Source organism: Astatotilapia calliptera, chromosome 11, assembly GCF_900246225.1.
Source record: "Astatotilapia calliptera chromosome 11, fAstCal1.2, whole genome shotgun sequence".
Taxonomy (NCBI): Eukaryota; Metazoa; Chordata; class Actinopteri; order Cichliformes; family Cichlidae; genus Astatotilapia; species Astatotilapia calliptera.
In genome coordinates this window covers 12,423,889-12,433,702 of record NC_039312.1, presented here as the reverse complement: position 1 = coordinate 12,433,702, position 9,814 = coordinate 12,423,889, and the positions used below count along the sequence as shown (strand labels likewise).

At 49.7% G+C, this 9,814-nt stretch overlaps 1 pseudogene; it reads left to right on the top strand.

Moving 5' to 3' along the window:
• The first annotated feature begins 1,605 nt into the window (after positions 1–1,605).
• Positions 1,606–3,277, top strand: LOC113032077 (uncharacterized; annotated as a pseudogene).
• The last annotated feature ends 6,537 nt before the right edge of the window (positions 3,278–9,814 follow it).

Genomic DNA, 9,814 nt, shown 5'->3' with positions numbered 1-9,814 from the left:
TTGTACTTACATTTGTAAGTCTTAGTTCAAACAAAGACATTCCTTTGTTTCTGACCCCCGATGACGAGCCAGAACCATGCAGGAGCGCTGACGGGCTTCAGCCTGGGTTGAAGCCCGCCAGCGCTCCCCAGGACGATGATGACGTGCTGGACATCGGCCTGGACATCCATGGTTTGTCGGAGGATGAGCAGGAGAGCTCATTGTCGGCCCAATGTACTGCCGCTGCTGCGCCGGTCGGCCACGATGACACCTCTCTTTTCTCCCTGTTTCGCCGTGCTGCTGAGAAGCTGCAGGTGGACTGGCCCTCTCCTCCGCCAGCTCAGAAGCCGTCGCGGTTCGCGGGGTTTTTCCTCCCACCGGAGCCCGCAACGGCCAAAAACTGCCTTCCCATGTTCCCAGACTTTCTCTGCGAGCTAACAGCATCATGGGACAAACCTCTGTCTACCCGCGTCACTGTGCCCGGCTATGGACAGTACATGGAATTGGACGGCGCTGAGGGGGCTGGCTTAACTAACCCACCCCCTATAGAGCCGTCTCTGGCTGCTCATCTGGCCCCGTCCCATAACCATGGTGTCAGCGGCCCCGCAACTCTGCCGTCCAAGCACTGCAGATTCTCTGCTTCGCAGCTGGAGAAGATTTATCGAGCTCAGGCCGGCACTGCTCGCGCCATGAGCTCTGTCACCATGCTCCAGACGTACCAGGCAATGTGCCTGGCGGAGGTCGGATCGCTGGTTCTTGATGACAGCCCGCTGGCACCTCTTACCTTAACGAGGTCAGAGTCGCCACAGATTACATCCTCCGTGCGTCTCGCTGTGCAGCGCTCTCCCTGGGCAGAGGGATGACTTCGACAGTAGTGGCGCAGAGGCACCTGTGGCTGACCCTCTCTGACATCCCGGATAGGGTCAGGGCTGTATATCTGGACGCACCAGTGTCTGCGGCTGGGTTATTCGGACATTCACTTGAAGCCATTCAGGCTAGATTCGATCTGAGGAAGAAGCAGACGGAAGCTCTGTGCGACATCATCCCCAGACGTCAGCCGAAACCCAAGCCCGCAGCTAGCTCTCACAGGCCCGCCGCTCCTCTGCCGACTGGCAAGAGACCGGCGCCCACTGCTGAAGTGGGTGTGCTGCCAGCGAGAGCACATCCTCCGGCCCGAGCTCCACGCCAGTCGGCCTGGAGCAAAGGCCCACCCTCGGGCCCCCGGCGGGACCCGACGCCCAGGAGGAAGAAGCCTCAGCCCTCCTAGCTGTGGTTTCGAGTGGAGAGGGGGTCCAGCAGCAGGGAGACGCTGTTTTTACCCCTCTGTTGCCGCACAAGAGGTGCCGCTTAAGTTCTGTTCAGGTTGTCAGCCCCAGAAGGCGCTGCACTTTCCTAACACTGTCTCCCAAGCACAAAACCCCTGCACACAAAATGCCTCAGGTAACTCCCTGTTCAGGTGTGTTAAATGTTCAGGTGACCACATCGAGTGTTCCCGCTATTTTTCATTGTTGTGCCTTAGAAAAGGTGCCTCCAACAAAATGTATAAATGTACATGTTTCCATGTTAAAATCAATAAAGAGTGTTGTTTATTCTCAAACAATCACAAATGCTCAGCCTGCAGGCAGAATGTGCCAGGTCAGGCAGGTGATGCAGTCCCCTGCAGACACACTGGGGGGTGACGACACACTGGGGGGCGACAACGCCCCGCCAACGGTCAGCCGGCTGGCTGCTGACTTCCCTCAGTGCTGCGCTTGCGCCCCCTCTCCATGGGTGCTGCGAACTGTTGCCATGGGTTACCGGTTGCAGTTCCGGGTCAAGCCGCCTCGTTTCCAAAGAGTCGTAAACACGACTGTCAACACCGAGGCGGCCATGATACTCAGAGAGGAAATAAAGGCGCTATTGCAGAAAAGAGCAATACGAGTGGTCCCCGCTTCGGAGACAGACAAAGGTTGGTACAGCCGTTATTTTGTTGTTCCGAAAAAAGGGGGAGGGCTTCGTCCCATCCTCGACCTGCGAGTCTTGAACACGTATCTACGAACGTACAGGTTCAAGATGCTAACACTCAGACAGCTCTTGAATGCGGTCGGCTCGGGAGATTGGTTTGCAACAATCGATCTAACAGATGCTTATTTTCATGTGGCTATACACCCGAAACACAAGCAGTTTCTGAGGTTTGCATTCGAGGGCGTAGCCTACGGATACCTAGTGCTGCCGTTCGGGCTGTCGCTTGCTCCTCGCACCTTTACGAAATGTGCCGAGGCAGCACTAGCGCCCCTCAGAGAGAGAGGAATCCGCATCTTAGCCTACCTAGACGACTGGGCTCTCGTAGCTTGCTCCAGAGAACAGGTAGAGACACAGCTGTTGCTGGTTCTGTCACACATTCAGACACTGGGGTTCTCTGTGAACTTTCAAAAGAGCTCGCTAATCCCGAGTCAGCAGATTACTTTTCTCGGTTTGGAAATATGCTCGCTTTCCAGCCGCGCGCGTTTGTCGGAGCACAGAGTGGCCGCGTTTCATCGCTGCCTCGCTCAGTTTCATTTGGGACGCAGACTGCGTTTCCAGATGATATTAAGCTTGTTGGGCATGATGGCATCTTTGATCGCCGTAGTGCCACTTGGACTGTTAAAAATGAGAGCGTTTCAGCGCTGGACTGACTCTCACCGTTTGTGTGCATCGCGTCACCTCTGGAGGAGGCTGCCGGTAACCGCGTCTTGCATGCTAGCTCTCAGTCCTTGGAGGGAGCCCGGGCTGCTCCTGTCTCGCTCTCTGCTGTTATGGTGCAGTGTTCATTTTCTCTCTCTAAGAGCCACCCATGTCCCGGGCCACCTGAACCTGGGGCCCGACCTTCTCTCAACGGGGGGGTCCTCTGGTGAGAGAATGGAGGTTACACCCTTTAATAGTGGCTCAGATTTGGGACCTATTAGGCAAGGCGCAAATAGATCTTTTTGCTTCCAGGGTAAATACTCACTGCCCCCTGTTCTTCTCCATAATCGACCACGATGCACCCTTGGGCTTGGACGCGCTAGCGCACCAATGGCCAGACGTGCTCCTGTATGCATTTCCCCCAGTGGAAATGATATCTCCAGTTCTAGAGAGAGTGCGTTGGCATTCCCTCTCTCTGATTCTAGTGGCCCCTTGGTGGCCCACAAGGTCGTGGTATGCAGAGATAATCAGCCTGCTAGCAGCGAGTCCTTGGCAGCTTCCTCTCTGCAGGGATCTCCTCTCTCAGGCGGGAGGAAAAGTGTTTGATCCGCACCCAGATCTGTGGCGCCTTCATGCTTACCTGCTGAGAGGTTAAACTTGATTGCTAAGGGTTTGCCACCTAGCGTGATAGCGACAATTCAGAGCGCTAGGGCCTCATCTACTAGAGGCTTGTATGCTTACAAATGGCGAGCCTTCGAGCAATGGTGCCAGGACCGCCACATTCTGCCATTTCAGTGCTCTATTGTGGATGTTTTGACATTCCTGCAGGAGCTGCTGGATAAGGGCCTTTCATTTTCGACAATTAAGGTTTATTTGGCAGCTATATCTGCTTGTCATATTGGCTTTGACGGGGTGACACCAGGTGCACATCCCCTCGCCATACGTTTTCTGAAAGGAGTTCGCCAGCTGAGGCCCGTGCTTAAGTCCAGTGTCCCTGCTTGGGACTTGTCTTTGGTGCTGGAGGCCCTTTGTAGCCCCCCGTTTGAACCCATTGAGTCTGTGGATATGAAATTTCTTTCATAAAAGACTGCATTACTTCTCGCTTTGGCTTCGGCAAAGCGAGTGGGTGACCTTCATGCGCTCTCTGTGCATCCCTCCTGCACACAGTTCTCTTCTGATGGCCACAAGGTCGTATTGCGTCCAAATGCTGCCTATTTTCCCAAGATCATGCCTGCATCTTCTAGCTCAATGGAGTTTGAGTTGCTGAGCTTTTGCTCCCCTCCTTTTGCATCTGAGGAGCAGAGGAGGATGCATTCTCTTTGTCCAGTGCGTGTGCTACGCACCTACATTGAGCGCACTCAGAATGTGCGTTTATGTGACCAGCTGTTTGTCTGCTTCGCTAATCCAAATAGAGGTAGAGCTCTGTCGAAACAGAGGCTGTCCCACTGGATTATAGAAGCTATCTCACTGGCATACGGCTTGGTCTTGCTTTGCCCCACGGGGTGAGAGCTCATTCCACCAGGGGGATGGCAACCTCATGGGCTCTTTTTAAAGGGGTGCCTGTAGCTGATATTTGTGCGGCAGCTAGTTGGGCATCACTGCACACTTTTGTGCGGTTTTATCGGTTGGACGTTACAGCCCCTTCGATGGCTCATGCTGTCCTTTCTGCTGGGTCTACCATTCACTAAGGATGTGGTGGTCCGATTCCAGTTCGGTGGCTGCTCTGTGGGGCGTGTATATATGTCCCATACTTATGTGTTGTACCGAGTAAATCGACTGAAAGGGAACGAATAGTTATGTCTATAACTTCTGTTCCCTGAAGGAGAGGAACGAGGTACAACACAAGGTGGCCCCACTGAGCAGTTTGGCTTGGTGAAGAGCGGCTATCGAACTGAGGGATGACTGTGATGACAGCGGCTATATGTGCAGGCGGGGCCATGCGCGTGTCATCACACGTCATCTGCCTTAAAGGCGTGATTAAAGGTTTCTTCAGCCAGGACACGCGAGGGCGTGATATCCCATACTTATGTGTTGTACCTCGTTCCTCTCCTTCAGGGAACAGAGGTTATAGACATAACTATTCGTTTTACAATGGGTGTTTGTGGAAACTGGTGAACAACAACTGGTGCAACAGTGCGAACGTGGTTCCTCTCACACGCTCCTGTACACCAAATCTGGAACTACTGTCCATCATGTGTCGTCCTTTATATCTACCTCGGGAATTTACATCGGTCATTGTAAGTGCCGTTTATATTCCACCACAAGCGGACACGGTCACCGCCTTATGCGAGCTGCATGAGGCACTCACACAGCACCAGACACAACACCGGGACGCTGCGCTTATTGTGACGGGGGACTTTAATAGTGCCAACCTCAAACGCGCAGCGCCGAACTTTTATCAACACATCACCTGCCCCACCAGAGGTGAAAGGACACTAGACCACTGCTACACTACGGTCAAGGACGGCTACAAGGCACAATCCCGCCCTCCGTTTGGCAAATCCGATCACCCCGCCATCTTCCTCATGCCAAAATACAAACAAAGGCTGAAACAGGAAGTTCTGGTTCAGAGGAAGATCAATCGGTGGCCGCGTTAAAGGACGCACTCGATGACGCAGACTGGGGCATGTTCAGAAACAGCTCCGATGATGATGTCAACGTGTTTACGGAAGCAGTTGTGGGATTCATCGGGAAACTAGTGGATGATACCGTGGAGACAAAGACTATCACAACGTTTCCCAACCAGAAGCCGTGGGTGGATAAAACCAGAAGCCGTGGGTGGATAAAACCATCCGCGACGCTCTGAGATCCCGCACCGCTGCCTACAACACGGGACTCACGACGGGGGACATGGACCCGTACAAAGCCGCATCATATAACGTGCGGAGGGCGGTGAAAGAGGCGAAGCAGCGCTACGGGAGGAAACTAGAGTCACAACTCCAACAGAGTGACTCTAGGAGCCTGTGGCGGGGACTAAGGACAATGACGGACTATAAAGCACCAACAACCGGTATGACGAACGCGGCCGTGACTCTGGCAGACGAGCTGAACACTTTCTATGCTCGCTTCGAGGCTGCAGCTAAGGACTCCAACAATGCTAGTGCTAGCGGCGCTAACGGCTGCAGACAGGAAGATACTGCCAGCACCGGAAACGTTCTCGTCATCTCCGAGCATGAAGTAAGGAGAGCCGTCAAGAGAGTGAACACCAGGAAAGCAGCAGGACCAGACGGCATCCCAGGTCGTATCCTCAGAGACTGCGCATACCAGCTAGCTCCTGTGTTCACTGAGATATTCAAGATCTCTTTATCTCAGTCGGTGATCCCCACATGCTTCAAAGAGTCCATCATTGTTCCTGTCCCAAAGAAACCCCACCCTGCTTCTCTCAATGACTATCGCCCTGTAGCCCTCACCTCAGTAGTGATGAAGTGCTTTGAACGCCTGGTCAGAGACTTCATCATTTCTTCACTACCAGACACACTGGACCCACTACAGTTTGCTTACCGTCCAAATCGTTCCACAGACGATGCCATCTCTCATCTCCTCCACACATCACTCACTCACTTGGACACTAGAAGGGGGAATTATGTTAAAATGCTCTTCATAGACTACAGCTCTGCATTTAACACCATAATTCCCTCCACACTCACCACCAAGCTGGAGCATCTGGGACTCAGCTCATCTATGTGTCAGTGGATCTCCAACTTCCTAACTGGCAGACCACAGGCAGTAAGGATGGGCGGACATGTCTCAGCCTCCACCACTCTCAGCACTGGAGCCCCCCAGGGGTGTGTTCTGAGCCCCCTGCTGTACTCTCTGTACACATATGACTGTGTGGCCACTACCAGCTCCACCACCATCATCAAGTTTGCTGACGACACCGTCGTGGTGGGCCTGATCTCTGATAACAACGAGACGGCCTACCTGAAGGAGATTAGGAATCTGGAGAACTGGTGCCAGAGGAACAACCTCCTTCTAAACGTCAGTAAGACAAAGGAGCTGATAGTGGACTTCAGCACTAAGCAGGAGAGGAACTACCAGACCCCCGTCATCAACGAGTGCCCAGTGGAGAGAGTGGACAGCTTCAAATACCTCGGAGTTCACATCACGCAGGACCTGTCATGGTCCTGTCACATCAACACCGTGGTGAAAAAGGCCCGTCAGCGTCTCTATCACCTCAGACGCTTGAGAGACTTCCAACTGCCCTCCAAGGTGCTCAGGAACTTTTACTCGTGCACCATAGAGAGCATCCTGACGGGAAACATCTTAACCTGGTTCGGGAACAGCACCATGCAGGACAGACGAGCTCTACAGAGGGTTGTGCGGTCAGCTGAGCGCACCATCCGCTCCGAGCTCCCTGACCTGCACTCAATCTACAGCAGGCGGTGCTGGACCAAGGCCAGGAAGATCGTGAAGGACCTCAGCCACCCCAACAACAGACTGTTCTCTCTGTTGAGGTCAGGAAAGCGATTCCGCTCCCTGAAGACCAACACAGAGAGACTGAGGAGGAGCTTCTTCCCGCAGGCGATACGGTCTCTCAATCACACCACCACACAGTACTGACCCACACATATAGTTCTTACACACACACTGGACATTCTGGACATTGTTTTCACTTCATCACTTAAATCACTTTAAGCATATTTGCACTGCACAAGACATAATGTGGATTGCACAACACTGGTTACTATATTCTTCATTTCCAGTTAATACTTGTACAGCTGCTGTTATTGTGAGTACAGGGAGTGCAGAATTATTAGGCAAATGAGTATGTTGTCCACATCATCCTCTTCATGCATGTTGTCTTACTCCAAGCTGTATAGGCTCGAAAGCCTACTACCAATTAAGCATATTAGGTTACGTGCATCTCTGTAATGAGAAGGGGTGTGGTCTAATGACATCAACACCCTATATCAGGTGTGCATAATTATTAGGCAACATCCTTTCCTTTGGCAAAATGGGTCAAAAGAAGGACTTGACAGGCTCAGAAAAGTCAAAAATAGTGAGATATCTTGCAGAGGGATGCAGCAGTCTCAAAATTGCAAAGCTTCTGAAGCGTGATCATCGAACAATCAAGCGTTTCATTCAAAATAGTCAACAGGGTCGCAAGAAGGCGCAAAATAACTGCCCATGAACTGAGAAAAGTCAAGCGTGCAGCTGCCAAGATGCCACTTGCCATCAGTTTGGCCATATTTCAGAGCTGCAACATCACTGGAGTGCCCAAAAGCACAAGGTGTGCAATACTCAGAGATATGGCCAAGGTAAGAAAGGCTGAAAGACGACCACCACTGAACAAGACACACAAGCTGAAACGTCAAGACTGGGCCAAGAAATATCTCAAGACTGGTTTTTCTAAGGTTTTATGGACTGATGAAATGAGAGTGAGTCTTAATGGGCCAGATGGATGGGCCCGTGGCTGGATTGGTAATGGGTAGAGAGCTCCAGTCCGACTCAGACGCCAGCAAGGTGGAGGTGGAGTACTGGTTTGGGCTGGTATCATCAAAGATGAGCTTGTGGGGCCTTTTCGGGTTGAGGATGGATTCAAGCTCAACTCCCAGTCCTACTGCCAGTTTCTGGAAGACATCTTCTTCAAGCAGTGGTACAGGAAGAAGTCTGCATCCTTCAAGAAAAACATGATTTTCATGCAGGACAATGCTCCATCACACGCGTCCAAGTACTCCACAGCGTGGCTGGCAAGAAAGGGTATAAAAGAAGAAAAACTAATGACATGGCCTCCTTGTTCACCTGATCTGAACCCCATTGAGAACCTGTGGTCCATCATCACATGTGAGATTTACAAGGAGGGAAAACAGTACACCTCTCTGAACAGTGTCTGGGAGGCTGTGGTTGCTGCTGCACGCAATGTTGATGGTGAACAGATCAAAACACTGACAGAATCCATGGATGGCAGGCTTTTGAGTGTCCTTGCAAAGAAAGGTGGCTATATTGGTCGCTGATTTGTTTTTGTTTTGTTTTTGAATGTCAGAAATGTATATTTGTGAACGTGGAGATGTTATATTGGTGTCACTGGTAAAAATAAATAATTGAAATGGGTATATATTTGTTTTTTGTTAAGTTGCCTAATAATTATGCACAGTAATAGTCACCTGCACACACAGATATCCCCCTAAAATAGCTAAAACTAAAAACAAACTAAAAACTACTTCCAAAAACATTCAGCTTTGATATTAATGAGTGTTTTGGGTTCATTGAGAACATGGTTGTTGTTCAATAATAAAATTATTCCTCAAAAATACAACTTGCCTAATAATTCTGCACTCCCTGTATATATATATTTATTTATTTATATTTCTTCATACATTCTTATATAGTTCTATACTGTTTATTTTGTTGTACAGTTATTTTATTTTCAACTTTAATTTATATATTTTATCTTATTCTTTCCCAGTTAAATTTACCCTTCATTCTAATTTGTGTTGTACAGTTATTTCATTTTTAACCTTAATTTTTATATTTTATTCCTTCCTAGTTAAATTTACACTTTTTAATTTTTTATATTTATTTCCTATCTTATTCATAGCCTTTTCCTTTTTTTTTTCTTTAGGTCACGAGCAGTTGTCTAAGCATTTCACTGCATATCGTACTGTGTATGACTGTGACAAATAAAATTTGAATTTGAATTTGAAACTGCGTGTCACAGAAATAAAAGGCTGCAGTGGAAGCTGGTTCTTCGAAGTGGTCTGACACCAAGGGCAGAAGGGCTGCTCTGAGATCCTTCCCTTGCTAGCATGTGAAAACCGGTTGAGCTGCTCTGTCTTGCTTTGTTAACAGAAATAAGTCTAAACCAGTGGGACCTGTGGAAGTGCAGGCCCCGCTCAAGTCTAAACTTGTTGTTTTGGCACGATGCTTTCTCAAATGACACTCAGACCCTTGAGGTTTTTATACCGTGTGTACATTGGAAAATAAAACCCATCGCTGGTTTGTGTTATGGTTTCTAGGGGGGTGGGGGAGCTAATAATATCCACTCAAATCATTTTGTTTTTTTAATGGAATAATTTTGTAGTTGTGTATTAACAGAAACAGTTTTCTTTAAAATGCACCTGTACACCTGTAAAATAATGTATTCAACAGTTAAGCTGCAAACTCACTTATTCCACAGTTGTGTTCCCAAGGTTTCTATGGGAAGGCTCTGAAACTGGTCTGATAAAACTCATCCAATTAAACAACACAAACA